The sequence below is a fragment of the Geospiza fortis genome, unplaced genomic scaffold (genome assembly GCF_000277835.1).
Source record: "Geospiza fortis unplaced genomic scaffold, GeoFor_1.0 scaffold157, whole genome shotgun sequence".
Classification (NCBI taxonomy): domain Eukaryota; kingdom Metazoa; phylum Chordata; class Aves; order Passeriformes; family Thraupidae; genus Geospiza; species Geospiza fortis.
In genome coordinates this window covers 8,623,410-8,633,107 of record NW_005054314.1, presented here as the reverse complement: position 1 = coordinate 8,633,107, position 9,698 = coordinate 8,623,410, and positions in this window count along the sequence as shown.

Sequence of the window (9,698 nt, the reverse complement as noted above, 5' to 3'; positions counted from 1 at the left end):
AATCCCGAGCCAGGCAAAGGCATCAGATGGCTGAAATTCCTCCCCAGAGCCCGTGGTGTGTCCTCATTGGTGTGGCAGCTGTAGGAGGGCTTAGCAGAGCTTCCTGGGGGTGCTCTTCATGGTTTTGAGGATGTTTGCAGTCTGCTTTCACAGAACTTTATGGATGTCAGCCCTGCTTTCATACCTGTGCCCACTGTTCCTCTCCCCTGACCTCTACACTCAGGATATCTTTTATTTTACAGCCAGGGGTTCAGAGTAAATGAAGTTCTGGCTCTTTGATCAGCCTTTTTAAGAAGTTGTGCTTCCTTGTCAGCAGCTGAGCTTTTTTGCAAACCTGGTATTCTCTACCTTGATTTCATTCTTTTTGGCCTAAAAGTTATCTTTTGTGGTGCTTGTGTTCTTGTTTGGTATTTTGCTGTTGTTTTTCTGTGGTGTTTCTGTTGTTTGTGCTTTTTTTATTTGGTTGGGGGGTATTTTTTCCTACCTTAATTTTTATCTTTCTGCTCTTTGCCAAGTCTTTTCTCTGCTGTGCATCCTGATGTTACTGAAACGTTTTAGCAGTGAAGCCTGAAGTTCAGGGAGATGAAAATTGAATCTGCCTCTCTTACCTTACCCCACCCCTGGCTGTGCATATCCATCAATACAGCCCAATTATGTGACCCCCACTGCTCCTCTCCCCAGCACCTCTGCCTCCCTGAACACTCACATTCAATGTGGCTTTTAGGGCTTTTTTCTCTTCCCTATTGTACAATCTGCTCCTGTGCTCGGTAGTACTCATCACCATTGTATTAGAGTGCTTCACACATGGTAATGAATTTAATTTCACACCACCACTACTGGAAGACAGGTTATTTTTAGCCTCTCTTTAAATTTGTGAGAATTGACACGCAGAGCTTCAAGCAGGAGAGCGCTGGATGCTTTTGGCTGTCAAGCTGGAGATCTCTGGTGTCATGATTTTGGAATACTTAATCCCAGAGTGTTGAGTTTGTGAGGGTCCCCAGGACGAGGTGAGAGGTGAGGAGTCTGACTCCATGTTCTCAGAAGGCTATATTATATTATATTATATTATATTATATTATATTATATTATATTATATTATATTATATTATATTTATACAAAAGAAAGAGAAAGGATACAGTCAGATGGCTTAACAAGAAAGAATAATAAAAACTCGTGACTCCTCAGAGTCCTGACACCGCTGATGGTAATTGGCCATTAAGTAAAAACAATTCACATGTTGGATAAACAATCTCCAGACCACATTCCAGAGCAGCAAACACAGAAGAAGCAAATGAGGTAATATTGTTTTCCTTTGTCTCTGAGGCTTCTCAGCTTCCCAGGAGAAAATCCTGGGCAAAGAGGATTTTTCAGAAAATGTGCCAGTGACACCAGAGGGTTCTGTGCAGGGCAGCTGCCCCTGAGGAAGAGTAAGGGCAGCCTGGCACACCTGTATGTCAGACAAAGGATGTCTCTTACACCTCTGGGAACCAAAGCAAGTGGCTCCCTATGGAAACTTGGGGTCAAATCCTTCTGCAAGAGCCAGAGGCAGCACCTGCTCCCACACTGTGCCCTCGCAAAGGAGCATCCCCTGTTTTCCTGCAGCCTCATGGCTGTCTGCTGTTTGTCCCTGCTTATCAGCTACAAATAGCAGCTCCCTGTAAACAGGAACTGCTGCTCCTGCATTGTGCTAATTCCATCTGGGACACACATCTGGCTGGCTGCAGGAGCTGGAGGTGCTGGAGGGGGGGTAAGGGGTTCTGTAATTAAACACTCTGGTAATTTGCTGCTCTTCTGTCTGTGTGTGAGGGCACGGGGGCTGCTCTGAATGCTGGCACTCCTGATTGCAGTGCTTGACTCCCTGACCTCGTGGATATTGCTTCTGGAGAGGCTTCACAGGCTGCTGGCAGCAGACACTTGTGGCCATCGCAGTGTTTATGGGCTCTGGTCCCCTCCCCACGTGCTCTGGCTGCTCTTCCTGACCCAAAATCCTGTGTTTTCAGCCCAGCATTTGACCAGTGTAGCTTTGTCTGAGCTGTTCCTACCTCTCCCACCAATCCCAAAATCCCTGTGCTCACAGGTAGAGCTGTCAGCCACTGAACTCCTTCTTGTCCTTTCCAATTATTCCAGGTCTTCCCACCCCTCCAAATACCTTCCTCAGCTTTCTGTGCCAATTCCAAGGAGAACCTGCTCTCACCACAGCTGGAGAAGCTGAGCTCAGTTACAGCTGCCCCCAAACAGCAGCAGCCTCCTGGCACAAAGGTGCTGGAGGATAAATCCTAAAGGAAGAGGGAGCTCTGCACTCAGGACCTCCCTGGACACTGAGTGTATTCAGATTTACTCCCACTGTGGGTGTTCAGTGTGTGCTTTTTGAAGGGTTGCTCCAGGGCTGAGCGCAGCCCAGCTCCCTGCAGCAGTAGGGGAAATGTATGTTCCTTTGTCCCTGGCATTTCTGCTCCTGTTAATCGTGGTGTTGGCCAACACTCCATCAGGGATAATGACATGGACTCCAGGCAATGCCATGTGATCCTTCTCCTCGTGGATCGATGCTGGGGTTGGCTCGGCAGCACAGCCCCAGAGCTGGGATGTCAGCGAGGGATGGAGAGCAGTGCAAGTGGAAAGGAAGTTGGCAATTCCCGCTGCAATATGTGACTAATTGCTGTGCTTTGAATCCAGGGGATTTGAGAAATGTCTGTACAGAGGCTGATTAATTAGTGGTGATGTCATTCTACTGGCAATCCCAGGGCAGGCCGGCTGAAACATCACCTTTGGATGTAGATATAATCCTCAACAGTGTTCTGCACTGGAGTGCATAGTGTGGAGCTGCTTTAAGGCAGCCACAGGGAAGCTGGAAATGCTGCCACTGGCAGGGCAGGGAAAGGGAGTTTTTGCCCCTTTATTTTGCAGTTTGATTGAGGAGTGCGAGTCTGTGCCTGTCTGAGGGTGATCACTTGGACTTTCTGAGTCCTGGAGAAGTTGTAGTCTCACCAGGCTGCCCTTCTGCTCAGCAAAAGCTTTCCTCTAGTGTCACAGACATCTTTTATGAAAAAGCCTTTCCTTAGGATTTTTCCTCCTGAGAAGCTGAGAGGCCTCAGGAACAAAATGTAAACAATGGTTATCTGCTGCTGTGGAATGCAACAGGTGCATCTGTGATTGGTCTCATGTGGTTGTTTCTAATTAATGGCCAATCACAGTCAGCTGGCTCGGACAGAGAGTCTGAGACACAAGCCTTTGTTATTCTTCTTTCCTATTCTATTCTTAGCTAGCCTTCTGATGAAATCCTTTCTTCTATTATTTTAGTATAGTTTTAATGTAATATATATCATAAAATAATAAATCAAGCCTTCTGAAACATGGAGTCAGATCCTCGTCTCTTCCCTCAACCTGAGACCCCTGTGAACACGGTCACACTGTAGGATGCCCCTCCCTGCCTTCTTTGGCATCCTGAGACTGCTTTACTAAACCTCACACCCTCAAAAAACCAACAAGGGGTAAAATTTTGTGTTTATATTGTGTTGGGCTGAATGCAGGGCTGCCTTGCTGAACTTTAGTGCCATGCCCTGCAGAAAAAAAGCTTGAATTTGGATGAATCTTTGCAGGTTGACAAAATGGCCCTTTGGTAAAAGCTTCCTCCTATGGGGACAAAGCTTCCACCATTCCTTCCTAACGGTGTTGAAGTAAAAACATGGGAGGGCTTCTCTTCCTGCCAAAGCCTTTTCTGCCTAGGGGTTGCTTTGGTTCTGTGGAAAAATGTAGAAATAATCAAAGGACTTCTGGGGCTGTTGGGGTAAAGTAGAGCCAAACCTCCTCCTTCCCCCACAGCTTCTCTTCAGTGTCTTTTCTTCTCACAGGTTCTGCTTTCTTCCCACTTGATTTTTTTTCCCCTCCTCTTTATATAATTTTTTTCAATTTTGTTGTTGGCAGCTCCTCTGTTTCAGATCCTCTTCAAACTTAATTAATGTGCTGCTTATTCCCTCTTCCAGATCGGTAATTATTATATTTAATAAGAGCAGATCTAGCCCTGATCTGTGCATTACCTCCTGCTATCCCAACCCTTTCCAGCATGTTACAGCTCACAGCAATGCAGCAGCACATCAGCCCATGCAAAAAGGTCAGAGGGGCTTCCTTGGCAAATAAAGAGCAAAAATACCTCATGAAAGACCTAGGGAAAGCCAGCTTGTGTTGTTAAAGAGAAGGTGGAAGGAGAAGGGGCTGGGGTGGTTCTTTCCCTGCCCCAGCTCCTGACACGTTGGATGGATCCAGATTTGCAGATCCACAGAGCAAGGTCCCTTCTGCTGCTGCTGCTGGCAGAACACGTGAGCCTGCTCCCCCTGTGGAACAGGGCTGTGGGCTCCTGGAATTCAGCAGAGCTCTTTCTTTTCTCTCTGCCTTCCTAATTATCATCTCTGCATCTGCTAATTGTCAGGTTTGCATCAAATCTTGGCGGTTTGTGCGTGGAGAAATTTCCACTTATGGAAGAGAAGAAAAACCCCTGTCCTACTGACAAGCTCTGTCTGGGGCCCTTTGAGGACCTTGGAGATGTTCCACACCACCAACCACCACCATCACCTCCTCCAGACCTGGGAAGCTTTCTGGGGGTTGCATAGCTAATGCCTAATGCTTCCCACTGATCTTTTGTGTGAGAAAAGCAACAAAGTAGCCTGATTAACCAGGATTGAAGGAATTAAGGCTGTGTTTGTGGAGATAGTGATCAATGAGGTCCCTTTTAACACACTTGTTACTCTGGGCTTCCTTTGATTGGCATTTCAGGAGCTACACACCATAAATTACCTTGATGGATTCCCCTGTGCACCTGAATTTAAAAGAGATGAGGCAGAGGGTTATTTTAGTTAATATTCCAGTGTGTGGCTTGCCAGGTGCTGTGCAGCCCCTGCCTTGACTTTCTGTTCTCTCACTCCTCAAGTCCTGTCCCACAGAAATAGCTCTGCAGCTGCCCTTGAACCTGCCTCTGGGCTTTCTGGAGCTCCCAAATCCCCTGACCCACGAGTCCTTTCTGCCTGGGCCTCTCCTTAAACAGTTTGTGCCTTGAGGAGGAGCAAGTGCTGTGAGGCTGAGGCAGATTAATTACTGACACAAACTCTTGGCAGGACCTAGCAGCTACTCCCAGGTGCCCAGCTGGGGCTGCTGGCATGGAGAATTAGCTACAGAAATTTTCCTGGGTGCATGTGGGTCCACAGGAGAAATTCTGGTGCCCCCCACTGCAGCCCATTAGCTCAATGAAGTGAGAGCCTGCCTTCCTTGGATTAGAAAGCACTTGAGGATGTCATTTACTCAGGCAGATTTCCCAGCTGACTGAGCATTCTTATTCCACTAATTACAAATCAAGAGGGTGGTGTGTGCATTGGCTCCCAGACAGGAGGAGCTCTCCTCCCTAATGGTGGGGCTGGCTGGACTGGGGGAAGCAGAAAGGATCCTGCCCATTATTATCCTCTCCTCTTCTGTCAGCTGGAACAAAGTAAAGCTCACTCTGGTGAATCCTGCAAAGTTTGGAGCTCAGATGCTCCAGCTTGGTGCTCTCTACATTGCTGGACCCAAGTCCAGCAGGTGAATGCAGGTGAATTCTGCATAATCTTTCTTAATGGGCACTCCTCTGTCAGGTTAACAAGATATGTAATACTCTGCTTGTTTGATTTGTCATATATTGGTGATTTGTTAATAATATACAGATGTAAGCTTGTGTCATAGAGGGAGGACCCTGGTTATTCATTCTAGCATTAATTCTCCTATTTAAATATAGGTTAGCCTGTTAATGGGGAGGGAGTCATAAAGTTCTTATATTTTTGTAGTGCAGAGCTTTAACACACTCTTTGTTGATGGCTGCTTGAATGCAGGTGGGTTCTGTCAGCACTGGGGCTCACTCAGAGCCAGGACCCCTGCTCACTCTGCCTGCTGCTGTGGAGTCACCAGAACAGCCCAGCAGCCCATAGGAAGGGAACAGCTAACCTGAATATTTGGTAGCTTTTGACCAATGTTGTCTTATCCAAACTGCTTTCAGCTGCTGGGGGAGGGAGAAGACAGAGGAGAAGTTGCTGCTTTAAGTTTCCCAGTACTGAATGCTGGTGGGTTTTGGGATGTGGAGTGGAAACCACACAGGCCAAACAGCTTCATGGCTCCCTGCTGTGTAGGGCTGTTCTGGACCACACAGCTTGGCCTGCTGTGAGTATTGCTGGTTTGGGGGAGATTGCAGCATCTCTTTTCTCATTTTGAGTGTCCCTGGGTCTGTGTTTCCCTGCTTGGCTGAGGCAGGCTGCATTTCCAGAGGCTCCATGTCCCAGTGCCAGGCACTGGGAGCAGCAGAACATCTGCCTGTGCCCGTGCCCTGCGGCGCTTCCTCCCGTGCAGAGCTGTTCTGCTCCTCCTTCCTGTCACCAAAAGCACAACTCCCCTGGCTGTTTGTCTGTGACCTGTTTACACCAAGCAGCCCCTCCTGAAGCAGGCAGGCCCTGGCAGAGGCTGAGGATCAGCTGTACACGTGCAGTCACAGCTCCAGCTGGAGCCTCCCAAGCGCTGTGCCAGGGAGGAGCTCCCACAGCCTGCCCTGGCACCCACAGCCTGGTGCCTGCCTCGGTGCTGGCCCAGTTCTGGCAGCAAACTGCTGCTGGGGTGTGCAATGCACAGGACTGAGCGTGTTCCAGGGACTGGGGGTCTCCACCAGCCTTGGGAAGTGAGGGAAGGCTAGGAGCTGCACTGGTGGCTAAGCCAGTCCCCCAGCACCAGCTGTGCAGCATGAGGAGCTGTGTGTGTGACAGGAGAGTCCTGGGGCTCTGAGCTGCTCCTTTTGTTGTGCCTTTCTGCCAGGACAAGGCTAACACACATAATTCTGAGAATGATGCCTTAAGCTTTAGCTTTTCTGTTTTTCAGATCCTGCACTGCATTAGTGTGAAGCTCTGAACTCCATCCAGAGTGTTGGGAAGCTCTCTTCAGTTTGCTCACACAGAACAACCCTTCCAGGCCTGAGAGCCAAGGACACCATCACAGCCCCAAAAAATACAAACAATTTATTTTTGTAAATTAGGGGGAAGCAAACTGAGGGAATGTGACTTCCTTACCTGATGCTGTAATTGGGGAATGAACCTCTGATGTGCTAATAGACCAAACTTGTACCAGCCCAAAAAAACTTGTGACCATCTTGGGTGTAGCCTCTGCCAGACTCCTGCACTGCCCAAGGTGTGCCTGTTAAAGACCTTTAATAAATACCCACTTTTTTATTTTAACTCTAGAGCCTCTGCTCTAGGTAGCCATCTCAGGCATCAAGAAGTTCCTCCTTTCATTAACCACTGAGCTGCTGGGTCAGCCTCAGCTTCCATGAGGGTGGCTCCAGCAGCCAGGGCTTGGAGTGGCCTGGCCCTTGCAGGCACCTTGACATCATGACGAGCTCTTCTTACCTGGGTCTCTGCAGTTTTCTTCAGCTAATTCACTGTTGGGCTTTGCCTCAGCCTTCCTGTGCTCCCTGTAAACTTCACCAAATGTGACAATATCTGAACCCTTCTAGGGACTGTAGCACAGGCAGCGTGGTGACATTTAGAGCTCTTGTTACAGGAGCAGGTTCAGCTGAGGTCTTTTGGAATCTTCTGCTCTGCTGCTGACAGGCTCTGTCCACAACCACACTGACTCTCCTGCTTGATGGAGAGGAGCCTGAGATGGCTGTTTTGAGAGAAATACACTCAGAGTGCAGGTGTGGCAGGTCCTGAGTGCACCAGAGTTCACTCTTCCCTGGGGATTTACTCTCCTAAAGGCCTTTGCACCCAAAGCTCAGCAGCATCTTGGTGCCAGAAGGCTGCTGATGTAAACTGAGCTCAGTTTATCAAGCTGTGATGAGACCAGGGTCTCCTCTGAGTTGCCAAAGAGAGCTGAGGAGAGTGTTTGGAACGAAGACCTGCTATCACATATTGCATGAAACATGAACAGAGGGCATTTTCCAAACGCTTCAGCTGCCGTTGTCAACCCCAGCAATTTTTAGTGTGAACCTCCTGATATCTGGCCCTGTTTCAAGTTCTAGGTTTTGGCTCCCTGCCACCCAATTCCTTCTGAATAAAAATTGAGTTCACAGCTTTGTGGGTGCAGAGAAAAACTCAGAAGGACCCTGGATCAGAAAAAAACAAGCACAAACAGGGACTCTCAAAGCCAGCCTTCGTAAGCACTTGATTTAGGTGTTAGGTATCTAAATTGTTTCACAATATTTGGAGTTGACAAGCATGTGCAACGTTAGAAATAGAAATGCTGAGGCATCGAAAACCTTATGACTCCACAGGGGGATCTTTGAACTGCTGCTGCTGTTGTAGCTGCAGAACAGAAAACAGGGAGTATGTGAACAGGTCTTTCTCTCCAGGTTTATTTTTGCTCTTGCCAAGGGACTGCAGGACAAATACAGTCTCTTTCAGGCTCATTAGCTTTTATGAATTTGTTCCACTGCCAGCACATAGCTTTTGAATTTCGAGACAGCTCCCCCTGCTAAAAGAGCTCTGGTACTTCTGCATGGAGTTGGACCTGGCTTCTGGAGATTTGGATGGCACGTTTTGTCATAGAAACAAAACTCCAGCTCTCTGCTTTACCAGGATCTGCCTAGACACAGCCCTTGAGCTCTGCAGTGCCTTGCAGGAAGGGATTTTTAGCTCTGTGAGGTGTTGTCTGGGTAGGCATGTTGACCATCTGTGTGAAATGAAGATTTACAGCCATCCTGATGGTCATGGCTGGGTTTCCTTGGGCATGTCTAAGCTATTGGTAAACCCTCAGACACACTGGAACCCTCAACTAAGGCAACAAAGATTGTGGTCTTGTGTAGAAACACTGCAAGCATCCCTTGGGATTATATATCAGTAGATACATTGATCAGTTCCTCTCAGGGAATATGGAAAGGTGAGGAAAAAAAATATCTTTTCCATTAGCGCACGTTTGGTTGTGGATTGTGAGTGAGCCACTGGATGGCTGTGCCTTAAGCCCATCACTTTCCCACCAGCACAGCCCTGCAGTGCCCCAGCTGCTTCTGAAAATGATCATTTTTTCTCTTTTAATTTACCAGGCTGCTTCTTCAGTTACCTGAACTTCTGGTGGCAGGAGCCACCTTCGTATTTGTCTTGTCAGGATTTAGTCCCAGCATTATCAGGTGCGTGGAATCTATGGATGAAGTGACAATCTGCATAACACGTGGGATGCAAAGCAAAAGCTCTCTCCATTTTCTGAGGTTTAGAGGGGGAGTTACAGCAGCAAGAACAGGTTTTGCTGTGTGTTTGAGAGGGTGAAAGGAACATGTCCTTTAGCCCCTTGCTATGAGGAAAAAGTGTGTGGGAAAAGTCTGTTCTTGTGGGCACCAGCAGATTGTTGTCACCTGCTTTGAGCTGTGCTGGGCTAAAAGAGCTTTTGGGACAGTACAGCATTTTAGGTGGCTTTTGTCCCCTCGGGGCAGGCTTTGAGGGCTTCACCATGGACGTGGAGGGGCAGCACTGCCTTCCCAAGAGGAAGGACGCAGTGCCTTCCTCCCTCAGCCCAGTGCCACGGTGGGGGACTCTGCTCCTGCCCAAAGGAGAGCCCCAGCTCTGCGCTGGTTCGTACGGGCGGCTCCAAACCAGCAGCTTTTGGATGCTGCCTCTTTGGATGGATGTTAGGCTGAGCTTGAGGGGCGAGAATGTGGTGCCACAGATGGCAGAGAGCAGCCCCGGCTGGGAGGCTGGCACAGCCCGGG